Below are 12726 nucleotides of genomic sequence, written 5' to 3' on the forward strand. Positions count from 1 at the left end.
CTCAGCCCTGGAAACCACCATTCTTCTTCCCGTCTCTATGGATTTGACTACTCTAGGAATGTCATATAAGTGAATCATTTCTGACCTTTTGCATCTGGCTTATTTCACTTAGCATAATATCTTCAAAGTTCAACCATGTTGTAGCATGTGTTAGAATTTCTTTCCGTGAGCTGAATAATAGCTCATTGAATGTGTATACCACACTTTGTTTATCCATTCATCTGCCATTGGACACTTGGATTGCTTTCACCTTTTTTCTGTTGTAAATAATGCTGCTGTGAACATGGGTTTAGATCTTTTCCTTTTTAAGAGAAGACCAATCACCAAACAATATTAGGTTAGGATTTGGTATGGGGATGTCTATGATATGTGTTCTGGACATGGACAATTCTTAAATAGCAGAAACATGATTATAATATTCTCCCTCAAGGGTAAGGATAATAAAGTTGCTGGGTGGAGTTGTCAGAATAGTGTATGATACTATGAGAAGGAAGAAAGTAACAATATTTTTTTATTAATAGGCTAGAAGAAAAATGTTGGCATTTTCAATTAGCCATAGGGATTGTTCTACATTTAGTCCCATCAGGTTTAAAGGCAATCCAAGTGCAGGATCTGAAGTGCTTTATTTAATTTAGCTGAGGGTATACAATTGCTCTGAGGCAAGTAGAAAAATCTCTAGCTTCCAGACCAAAGGGCCAGATATAATAGGCAATGGGTCTTTGATGTGCAGAATGTTTTTGAGTTAATACCCCTAGAGCATGGCCTAACCTTTCAAGCACAAACAAAAGATAAGGCTTATGATAATTTGGGAGATTTAGTTTAGATGGCTGTCAAAGGGATATTTGAAATCACTGAAGGCCTTTTTAGTTTTTTTGTTCCATGAGAGGGTGTGTGATATTTGATTCTGTCAAATCATATAGAAGCTTGATATTCCAGAAATACTTCGTGGCCATTCTCCATAATACCCAGTGAATGCCAGACACAATTGCATAATTTATAATCTCTCCTCAGATAATGCCTTTCCTGCAGTTAATAGGTCATGGTCTAGACAATGAATTGTTGTTGCTGTTGTTTCAGAATTGGAAATTCTCCCTCACAGCTTTGTGTCCTGTTTTTGGTAGCTCTGTGAGTAGAAGTACAGAGTTGGCTTTAGAATCTTCAAGACTAATGGAACATAAGTAGTCACCTGCATATTGGATCCAAAGGGACCCACAAGGAAACAGTATATCCTTAAGATCTTTTAAGATTTGAGAAGAATAGGATGGAGCTTTGGTGAATCCCTAGGCCATAACTATCCAAGTTATGTTGCTTTTCTGAAGTGAAGGGAAATACATATCACATACTTCATCAAAGGGATACTAAACAATGTTGAACAAAAAAAAAATCTATTACAGTGCAGAATTTGCCTTCAGGTGGGACTGAGGAGGGCGTGGTATTTGAGTAAGGTAGTGCTGGGAAGCAAGCCTGTTTTAACTGCTCCCAGACCTTAGACCAATCTATAGGCTTAACTGTTAGACTTTTAAGCAGATGAACCAGTTATTACAGGGACCATTAAAAAGAATAATTAATCCATTTTTTCAATTTGGCTGGTTGTAATTAGCCTAAGATCTTCTTTGCATTGAGTTTTAGTAGAGTATTGGGAAGTTTAGGTTAAAGTTTAGGAGAATCAATCTGGACTCTTATGACTGTGTTCCAATGCATTGACTTGCCTTTGCCCAGTCTTTGACTTTTAGGGATTCTGAGACTGTGGCTGACTCTTCAGTAGTTTCTGGAGTCATACACAGTATAGGTCTTTTCTTATGAATATCAGTTATAATTTGGGGCCTTCCAAAAATAATCCCTCTGTAGTACATTTTAGTTGTCAGTTCTACTTGCTAACTTGTTCCCTACCTATTAAATTTACAGAAGTCGCGTCACAGAGAAGAAAGGAATGTTCTCCTGCTAATGGCTCCAATGTAGCAGTTGTGGATGGGAATGTGGAAAGGGGCTTGCGGTTTTTGAGAATTCCCGCTATTGGAGTGGTTTCAGTGCTCTGGGGCATCTGATGTTCTGTGATATGGATATCAATATATCAATATCTATATCAATAAAAAAGATGAGTTGTCCATATATATATTCATAAACCATGCTCCTTGTGGGTTTAGATGAAGGGTAGGGAATTAGTTGGGTTCTTTCTCCTGGTTGCAGCACTACTGGGCTGACTTTAGACAGTTGTTTTCTGTTTCCTAACCAACATATGGCATGAATTTTTCCAATGGCCCTTCTGCCTGCAGTATCAACAGGTGTCCTCACTCATAGACTCTTGGAATTCTCAGAGAATAGAAAAGCTTTTGCTTTTGTTTTTATTTTAGGGACCAGTTGTTTAATTGGGACAGCCAGAAGTTTGTTTTCATTCTTCGCTTGTTTATTTTCTAGGGCTTTTTGAAAATGTTAAGCCACATGTTGGAGATCTTCTAAATTGGCAATTTCTCAGTCCAATTTATTTTTCTGACTAAGTTTCCTATTTCAGATGTGAGCCTATTTACCAAAAGAGAGGGCAAATCTCCTTTTGCTTCAGCCGTTAGGTGTATCTCAGAATATTGTTGAAAAGATTTCTGAGGTCTAGTTTTAAGGCCTCCTATTGAGACATATTTATTTTATTTACAACTTTGAAGTTTCATCCAATCTTCTCTCAAGGGGAAGATTCCAATAACAGCCATATGTATTTCATTTCCTATTTTTTTATCCTCTCAAGACCAATATCTGAAATATCTGGATTGTGCACAGTTGACTTATTTAAATCCCACCCCCACCTTGACCTTCCCACCCTGTGGCCTTTAACCACTTTTTCCCACATGAAGGCTTATAATTAAGTGAGCTAGTTGGTATGGATCCAGCAGTCCAGGATAGTAAATAACTGACAAGATCCCTAATTCTGTAGGTTACTTTTGTCTGTCTTCCTGAGGTTTTGGAGTTCTTAATTATAGTCCTGAACTTGAGTTTGACTTCTAAATCAGCATGTTATCCTAGCAATTTTGAGATGATATTGCCAAATGTGATCCTTTTCCTGAGAAAATCTGGGAAAGGATCATTCACTTGGGAGGTCAGAAGAAGGAGCAGAAGGACTTGTAGAGGTAGAGTTGGCTGTCTGTACATGAAGGTAATCTGGAGTAGAGAGAAAAAGGTGTAAGTAGAGCAGATTTCAGAAGGTTTGAATGAAAGTGAATTCTTTTTGCTGGCTTCTGCCAAAGAGTCTTTTAGAAATGCTATCTTAAAGTCAATGTTTCATGTTCAGGCCTTAGCCAATCTCTGAATATTTGTCTTTGCTAGTACTCCTGTTCAATGTTTTATTTTTATTATTATTTATTTATTTGAGGGGGGGGCACAGAGGGAGAGGGAGAGGCAGACTCCCCACTGAGCAGGGAGCTAAATGAGGCCCTTGATCCCATGAGCTAAATGAGGCCCTTGATCCCATGACCCAGGGATCATGACCTAAGCCTAAGGCAGTGCTTAACCGACTGAGCCAGCCAGGTGCCTCTCAAAGCGTTATTTTTAACATGCTGTAAGTGCCATATAGTTGAGTTGGGTAGAGCATGTGGTCTTGAGGCTGCCCCTCCCTTGTTCCTTCCAGTGGTCGTGGGAAAAAGGAATGAACTGAATTTCGGGTGGGAATAGTGGTGGGTGGGTGCAGGCTGGAGAGAGGGAAGTAGCAGGGAAGGGGTTCTGCCCACCCTGGTCAGGGTGCCTATGTAGGTGCTTAACCAGCTGCAGGAATATAAATAGCTTGGTGAGTAAAGTACAGAAAGCCAAAGGAAATTTTAACTGAAGAATCAAATGTGCAAGAGTTTTATTGTCTTATTACCATCTGTGGACATGCCTATGGTCAATTCTATGATCTTATGGATCTCTTTAGAATTGGTGGAAAATCAGCAAACTGGCTATTCATGGGATGGTTTTGGTTTGAAGAAGAATGCTCAGAAAGCAGCACTTGGTTTTCTCTCTCTTTCCTATTCTGTTCTAGTAGGTTCACCTGTGACAGATTTGTCAGATGTTAGGAAATGAAGTGTGAGTCAGGGGGGTCCTACATTTAGTTAAAAGAAGGTTTCTTAAAAGAATTAAGGATTTCACACACTAACATGGGAAAGTAACAAAGCTCAAATCTCTCTATCAACCCTAGTCATTCAGTAATTGAGTGAATGTCCCCCTCTAGCTTGAGGATCTGTCCCATGGTTAGAAGGCATTTTCTGGGAGAATACAGGGTAAGGTAATTTTCCTAGTATAAGAAATTCCTCCACCACCTAGATGACTCCTTCTTCCCCCTCCCCACCAAAGGTTTATTTATTTATTTTTAGAGAGAGAGCAAGAGAGAGTAGGGGGAGGGGTGGAGGCAGAGGGAGAGAGTCTCAAGCAGCTTCCCCACTAAGTGTGGAGTCCCACATGGGGCTCGATCCCATAACCATGAATTCATGACCTGAGCTGAAACCAAGAGTCAGATACTTAACCAGCTAAGCCATCCAGGTGCCCCCAGAAAGCGTCCATGAAGCTTCCTCTTTTCCAGGAAGAAACATCAAGAGATCCTCACCAGTAGGAAGCATGGGTAGGGGCGGGGGTTCCCAGACAGTCCCACCCATCTATTGTTCTCCAGTAGGATAACCTGAAGAAGGCCTAGGCCCAATCAGATCAATCAAATTAGACTCTTTGGGATGGGATCTGGACATCAGTTTTCCTTTAATTTTGATTGAGAAACGGTGCTCAGATTCTTGCCATTCAGAATATGGTTCTCAGATCAGCAACATCGACATCACTTGGGCACTTGTCAGAAATGCAAGTTCTTGGACTTCGCTCTAGACCTGCTGATCAGAAATCAGAAGCTCTACGGGTAGGTCCCAGCAACCTGTCGTTTCTATAAGTTTTATTTTTTTTTTTTGTGGTGAAATCGACATAGTATTTATCACTTTGTCCATTTGTAAGTGCATAACTCAGTGGCATTAAACACATTCACAACATTGTGCATACATCACCATGATTTATACCAAAAACTATTTCATCATCCTCAGCAAGAACCCTGTACAGTCCCCTTGGTCCCCACTCTCCCCTCACAGCACCTGGTGACCTGTATTCTATCTTCTGACTCCATAAATTTGCCTGTTCTAGGTACCTCCTATACATGGAATCACGTGATATTTTTCCTCCTGTGTCTGTCTTGTTATCGAGCATCATGTTCTTGAGGCCCATGTTGTATTTTATCATGTATCAAAATTTCATTCTCTTTTGTGGCTGAGTACTTAGCAGCCCTTATTTTAACAAGCACTCCAGTGATGTTCACTCAAGTTTAAGGACTACTGACTCAGAGCAATGCTTCTCAAATTTTACTGTACACCGGGATCACTTAGGCATCTTATTAAAATGCAGGTTCTGATTCATTAACCGACTTAACAGCTGATTCATTAGGGTGCCCCAAGATTCTGCGTTTCTAACAAGCTCTGAGTGGATAGAGTTGAGACCCACTCTCTGGAGCCTTCATAGCTATACCCCATTCACCCAAAAATGACAAGGTGCGGGTCAGTCTCATTATGGCATAGGGTGAGAAGGAGGCTCTATCTACTTCTGCCTCATTGACCAGAAGACATGGACCTCAAGACCCAGTTGTTCTCTGATCTGACCTTTCCGGGCTGGGAGATGGTCATGAGTCTTGTTGGGCACTGGATTGGGAAGTGCTAGAATCTGAGGACTTTTGGAGAGCCTTGTGTTAATTACTACACTATAATTGACAACCTGGTCAATGTTTAGTCACTGTCTTGAGATTGCGGGTCTGACAGTGCTAGGAGAGGGTATGAGGTAAGGCTGGGTGAGCCTTGGGAGTGAGACAGGATATCAGAGTAGAGGTGGGCACCAGCATCCTTGGGAAATGGCTGGTGTAGGTCAGTGGTGTCACAGTCATATCAGGGGTCCCTGTGCCAGGCAGCAGGGGCAGCACTTCTGTCTTCTTTCTTGATTGATGAAATCTGACATGGTGTGGGGTGGGGGGGTGTGATGGGGGTGGACAGGGTTAGAGGGAAGAAGGATGGGCCTCTAGGCCCGTTATTCGCATTGAAATGCTGCCAGATTTGTATTTTCAAAGCACCAGTAATCACCTCTGAGTGAATTCAACCACAAAATATCCTCAACCGAGGACTATTCAACCTAAGGATATTCCCACAGAAGAAGAAACCACTACATACCCCTACAAGCTGTTCCAGTCTGACTCCTCAGATGGCGTAAGCTGTCCCCTGTGTGTGGTCTTGAACTAGGGAACAAAGATGGTTGGGAACATTCTTTTGGAATCTTAATTGTTTTGTAAGTAGAGCTGCTGCATGGCAGAGAAAGGAGTGAACTGCATGATAAGGAAATCATGGTTCATTCATGTGATGTAATACTTTGCCATTGGAAATGTCTGAAAGGATTTTTAATGACATTGTGAACATGGTCATAATTAGAAAGTGAGAAAAAGGTTCAAAGAACATATAGATGCATATATACACACGTGTATATATATTATATATAAAAAGAAAAAAAGATAGGGAATACTCAAAACTCAAAGTCACAATGGTCATCATTGGATGGTAGGAAGCAGTGGTTTTTAATTGTCTTATTTATCATGTTTATATTTTCTACATTATTTGTCATGAGCATATTACACTTAGTAACAAAAGAGAATATTAAAACTATACAATAGGAAAACAATCAAAAAATCAAAAGACACAAATTTTTACTATTTTTACTATCTCAGCAACAGAGTGTTTTAGTGCTTGCTAATATTTTAAATATTCAACTGTCACCCATTCCCCTCAGAAGCTCCCCCTAAGACTCAGAGAGAAAGCCATGATCTTTGACATTGCCTCCCTGGCCTCCTCTGATCTCCATCTCATGGCTCCTCTGACCTCTACTCCATGCCTAGTCCTTCCCTTGCTCTCTACCCTGTCCTCCCTGAGCTGCGTCAAAACCTGGTACCCTCCTGCCCTGGAGCCTCAGCCTTGGCCGTGCCCTTGGCCTGCCGCGCTTCCCTCCGAACATCCACTGAGCTGGGCACTTCACTTCCATCAGGCCCTTCCTCCAAGCTACCTTCTCAGTGAAGCCTTTCCTAGAGATGTTGCCTAGGATCACCCAACTCCTAGGACATTCTAGATCTTCCTCCCTGCTCTTGCTTTTTTTTTCATTGGCATATGTTGCTATTTAATATTCTCTATGTTTTATTTCTCTATTTCTTTATGGTCTCTCCTATCCATTTTAATGCAAGCCCCACCGGGTCAGAGGTTTTTATCTATTTTTTTCCCCCTCCTGTAACTCTGGCTTCTAGAACATGCCTGGCACTGGTTCTTGGAAATCCGTTGTTGAATAAATGTGACCAAACAAAGCAAAAAACCCCTCTATTTTGACCTATAAAATCATAAAGGGTAGAAAGCTTATAAATATCTCTAAACCCCTACTAACAAATTAAATCAAAACCATTCACAACAAAGGCAGTTACTGCCACTTAATGATAGTATCCTGCAGTAGCTTTTGCTATTTCAGTGGTTTATAGATATAATTTTCAGGAAATCTGAATATACAGAGTGCTGTCAGGAATATCATATTATTTGGATAACTTGCCAGAAACCAGTCTAGAGAAAGCTATACGTATCAGCTAGTACTCACTGATTCCTGAGGGGTTGGTGTTCTTCTGAGGAGTGATATGGTTGGAGTGTGGCCATGTATCCTGAATGTCTCACTTCTTATCAGCTGCACTGCTGTTACCCAACCCCACCATCTCTTGCTTAGACCACTGCATCTTCCCTGTACTGGACACCCTGCTTTTCTGCTCTGTATCTTAGTAATACTGGAAAAGAGAAAAGGAGCCACTGGCAGGTGAGGGCTGGCCTGGTACTCACAGCTGGCCTGCAGCGTTCTTCTGTCCAACACAAACGCATCACAGATCCCCAACAGACAGATGACAGGAATATGCGCACTGTGTAAGCATGTCTGAACAGAGACAATATCAACAATGTTCAGACCACAGAACTGACCAGCCAGCCTTCCCTTCTGGCTGGTACAAGTTACGGCCACTTCTTTGCCCATCATTCTTTTAAGGTTCACTCCATTCCTCCCACCTCCAAGACAAGATTTATTAAGAAATCCAGTCACAGAACACCCCTTGCTTCCTGACGACATTGAATCCAGAGCAAACCCCACTGTCTTGAGCCTTCTCCATAATCACCTAACACAAACCCCAATCCTGTCATTTCTCATGCTCTTTAGCAGTGACACCCCCACAGTTCCCCTGTGTATATTCTTTTTATTTTTTTAAAAAAGATTTTATTTATTTGAGAGAGAGAGAAAGAGAACACAAGCAGGGAGGACAGGCAGAGGGAGAGGGAGAAGCAGACTCCCTGATGAACAGGGAGCCAGACACGGGGCTTCGTCTCAGAACCCCAGAACCATGACCCAAGCCACAGGGAGACACCCAACCAACTGATCCCCCCAGACAACCCCCTATGGTGTATGTTCTAATTCACTGCAAGGAGTCAGTCCACCCAGCTTGCTCTACCACAGGTGTGTTCTGGTGGTTGTGGGCTGGAGGACACTGACAATACCCAAATCAGGTGAAGGGGCTTTCCTATTTGCTTCCCATGACTCTCAGCATCGAAATCAAACTCTTTCCCAACACTTCTATTATTTGACTCTGCCTGCCTCTCTGACCTCATTATTTCATTCATCCCACAAGTGGTGTTGAGGATCTGCGATGATCCAGAGAGCTTTCTCGGCACAGAGACATTTCACACTGCTGCATGAAGAATGGGTTGGAGCAAGAAGCTAGAAGACGGACACTTAGGAGGATCTTTTAATCCAGAGACACAACTGGATTGGAATCAGGGAGGGAGACAGGTGAAATGTAATGCCCAGAATTATGCTAAATGAGTTAAGTTAGAGAAAGAAAAACTGTGTGATCTCACTTATATGTGTGTTCTAAAACAGCTGAACTCAGAGAAACAGAATAGACTGGTAGTGAGCAGAAGCTGGGGGAGGGGGTGGGGAGATATTGGTCAAAGGGTACCTACTTGCAGTTATGAGGTTAACAAGTTTTGGGGATCTAATGTACAGCATGGTGATTATAGTTAATAGGTATACTATTGATTGTATATTAATACATTGATAATAAATATATATAGCTAAGATATACTTAAAAGTTGCTAACAGAGTAGATCTTAAATGTTCTTACCACAAAAAAGCAATGATAATTATATGATGTGATGGAGGTGTTAGCTCACTGCTAGGATGGTAATCATATTGCAATATTTAAATGTAACAAATCAACAGTTGTTGCACACCTTAAATTTACACAATGCTATATGTCAATTATATCTTAATAAAGTTAGGGAAATTGTTTTAGAAAGGAGGAGGGCGGGGGAGAGAGAATATATATATATATATATATATATATATATATATATATAAGATTTTATATATTTATTTGAGACAGAGAGCATGAGCAGAGGTGAGGGGGCAGAGGGCAAAGGGAGAAGCAGACTCCCTTTGGAGCATGGAGCCCGAGGTGGGGCTCCATCCCAGGACCCTAAGATCATGACCTGAGCTGAAGGGAGATGCTTAACCCACTGAGCTGTCCAGGCACCCCAAGAGAGAGAAATTCTTAAGCAGGCTCCATCCCTAATGTGGAGCCTGACATGGTGCTCGACCTCATAACACTATAATCATGATTGGAGCAGAAATTGGGAGTCCCTTACCTGACTGAGCCAGCCAGCGCCCCAACACTTTGTACACTTTAAACTTTTATGTATTTCAGTAAAGCTGAAAAAAAAAACCCCAAAACATAATGCTCAGATTTCTGGTTTAGGTGATAGGGGCCAACACAGTATCATTTTCTTGGGAGAGGGAATTTAGCAGCTATGCTAACAAGAATTCTGGAAAAGGTGTTCACTTTGCTGGAAAAGGCAGAGCATCTTATTTGTTAAAAAGGGCCCCTTCTAAATTATCTTCAGAAGGAGATCTCCCCAGATCCTAGGAGGTATTGCAGAATTTCTTGGCTGCCTTTGGCTTGTGAGGCTGTGCCTGTCACTGCAAGAAATTGTTTGAATAATGTACCTATTTCAGGTTCTAGTTTATATGTTTAAGGGAGACATATTTCAGCGGAGTCAGTAACTTATTTCTTATGGCCTTCTGGGCTTAAATAAAATGATGATTAGAGTAATTCAAGGTCCATGAAGTAGTGCAAAACAGCTGCCATCTGCCATTGCTCTCATTGGTAACTCGTTTACTTCTTATAATGGGTTTCCACATATATGAATTAAGTTAGAATGTGCTGCTCATGCTCAGAGGAACCAATAAATGACTTGCTTTTGTGTTACAACTCTCAGAAGTAAATTATTCAGTATTCATTGCTTGTAGGGTTTAAAGAGAAACTAAATTTATTTGGATTCCCCCACCCTTCACTCTAGGACATGCTTTAAGGTTCCCATCACAGAGACTTTGTGGAATTGACTAATTGTGTGTTTTGCATATTTATAAACACTTTGTTATTTATTAATGGGCCATTTCAGAGATAAAATTAGCACTTTATTCACACCACAGCCATTTCTCAAAGGCACTCTGACTCGTGCCTGAGGAGTTGAGATCTGAGCACACACAATACAAGCACGGGCAATTGTCTTCTTAGTAAATCCCAACAAGGGGTGAGAGAGCTGCCTGTGTGCAATTATCAGGCTGGTTCTCTAGGGCTGTGCTGTCCAATGCAGGTTGGTAAAATTTAATTAAAGGTAAGTTAAAGAAAAAAAAAACTAGTCCTTCAGTCACACTAGTCACATCTTAAGGGCTCAAGAGCCACATAGGGCCGGGGGTCACCATTTTGGAGAATGGAGAGCATTTCCATCATCACAGAAGATTCTACTGGGCAACGTTGCTCTGGACTGTGCTTGTGCTGGGGTCTTTTTGTGCCTCTCTGGACTGACAGAATTTCGTTCTTATAAACTGACTGGCCAGCAAGGCTGAGGGGTTAAGGCATGCCTGGTCATATTTCAAATCCTGAGATCCTGAATTCGGTGACTTCTTAACTACCTACAGCCTGGTCCCATTACTGCCAACTGTCACCTTTATTTCTAACTCCTGGCCCATCTTCCATCCAGGGCCCTATAGTCTCTTCATATTTAACAGCCAGAGCAATCCTGTTCAGAAACTCCTGGTGGCTTCGTGTCTCGCTCCGAGTAAAAACCAGTGTCCTTCACAATGACCTATATGGCTGACTCTCCGCTATCTCTCAGACACCCCTGAGGTTTCCAGTGCTGCAGCCACACTGGCCCCCAGGTGTGGTTCACCCTGAGCTGGCTGTTTTCTCTGTCTGAAATACGCTCCTTCCAGATACCTGAATGAATTGTTGGTTCAGGTCTTTGCTTAAAAGCCTTCCCTGGCCACCCTGTCTAAAATTTTAAGACCCACCCCCCACTGCCACCCTGGCAGCATTTCCTTTGCCCCTTACCTGCTTTTTGACACTTGTCACTATCCAGGAACCACATATTTTACTAATTAGTGTTGTTTATTTTCTGATTCTTCTAGCCTACAAGCTCTGCTAGGCAGGTTTTTGCCTGTTTTGTTCACGACTCTACCCCACTGTTTAGACCAGTGCCTGACATTCAGCAAGTATCTAACCAATATTTATTGAATGAATGAATGTACTTTGTAATCCAAACACCCACTGAGGTGAGTGGAGAGGCCTGGGTTTTAGAATGTGTGAAGCTCTGGCTTATTCTAGATGTGAGACTTTAGGCAAGTCTCTTAACGTCCTCATCTGTAAAATAAAAATTATAACACCTGCCAGGAAAGATTGTCATTAGGATTAACAAAAGCATTCCTAGCACATAATCTGAGCACAATAGTGTTATTCTGGGGCTGTGAAATATGGCCCAGGCCCTTCTTAATCTACTAGTACCTGTGTGAAAACCATGCTAGTATTTCTTTCACTGTATATTTTAGGATGCTGTGCTTTTGTTTTAATAATAAAAACACAATGTGTGTATATATATATGTATATATACATACACACACACATATATATTTGGAAAATGTACATTTTGGAAAATCTAGATGATCTTATAACTGAGTTTGGCTGTGAGATTTCAGAGCTTATCATTACATTGGTTTTTAGATGTGAAAGCCAGCAATCAGTGTTCATATTCTATGAATGAAAATTTCACAGAACTTCAAACAGAGAAAATCAGTGAAAGAATAGGGTCATGTTGTCTAATATGTGGTGGCATAAGCCTGCTGAACTGAGGAAGAACATGCACTGTAGCGGATAGGTTTATATTCACATTTCAAGAAGGAATTTAGTTCGGCAGAATAATACAGTCCCTATGGCCTATCATGTTGAGTTAATGTTATTTTGAAGTTTATTGTTTTTATTGTTATATAAGAGCCCTATGCTTATAGAGTTTATACTCGGTTTTATGTTTGTACATATTTAGGAGCGTAGCAGCGTTCCGCTAGGAAAATAGAAACCACTCTAAATATTTGAAACAGAGGCAACTTCACTTGGGAAGTGACACACAGGGGGTAGATGTGTGGAGACCCAAATGGGACGCATGTGTACTCTGGTTGTTGGCAACAGCAGGAAGCTCCCCACCTCGAGGCTGGAGGGACAGAACGTGGTGGTAGTATCTGAGCCCAGGCTGGGGCCACCAGATAAAAGCTGAGACAATGGGACACCTGGAGTTTTGCAGGAGA

The sequence above is a fragment of the Vulpes vulpes genome, chromosome 14, assembly GCF_048418805.1.
Source record: "Vulpes vulpes isolate BD-2025 chromosome 14, VulVul3, whole genome shotgun sequence".
Classification (NCBI taxonomy): Eukaryota; Metazoa; Chordata; class Mammalia; order Carnivora; family Canidae; genus Vulpes; species Vulpes vulpes.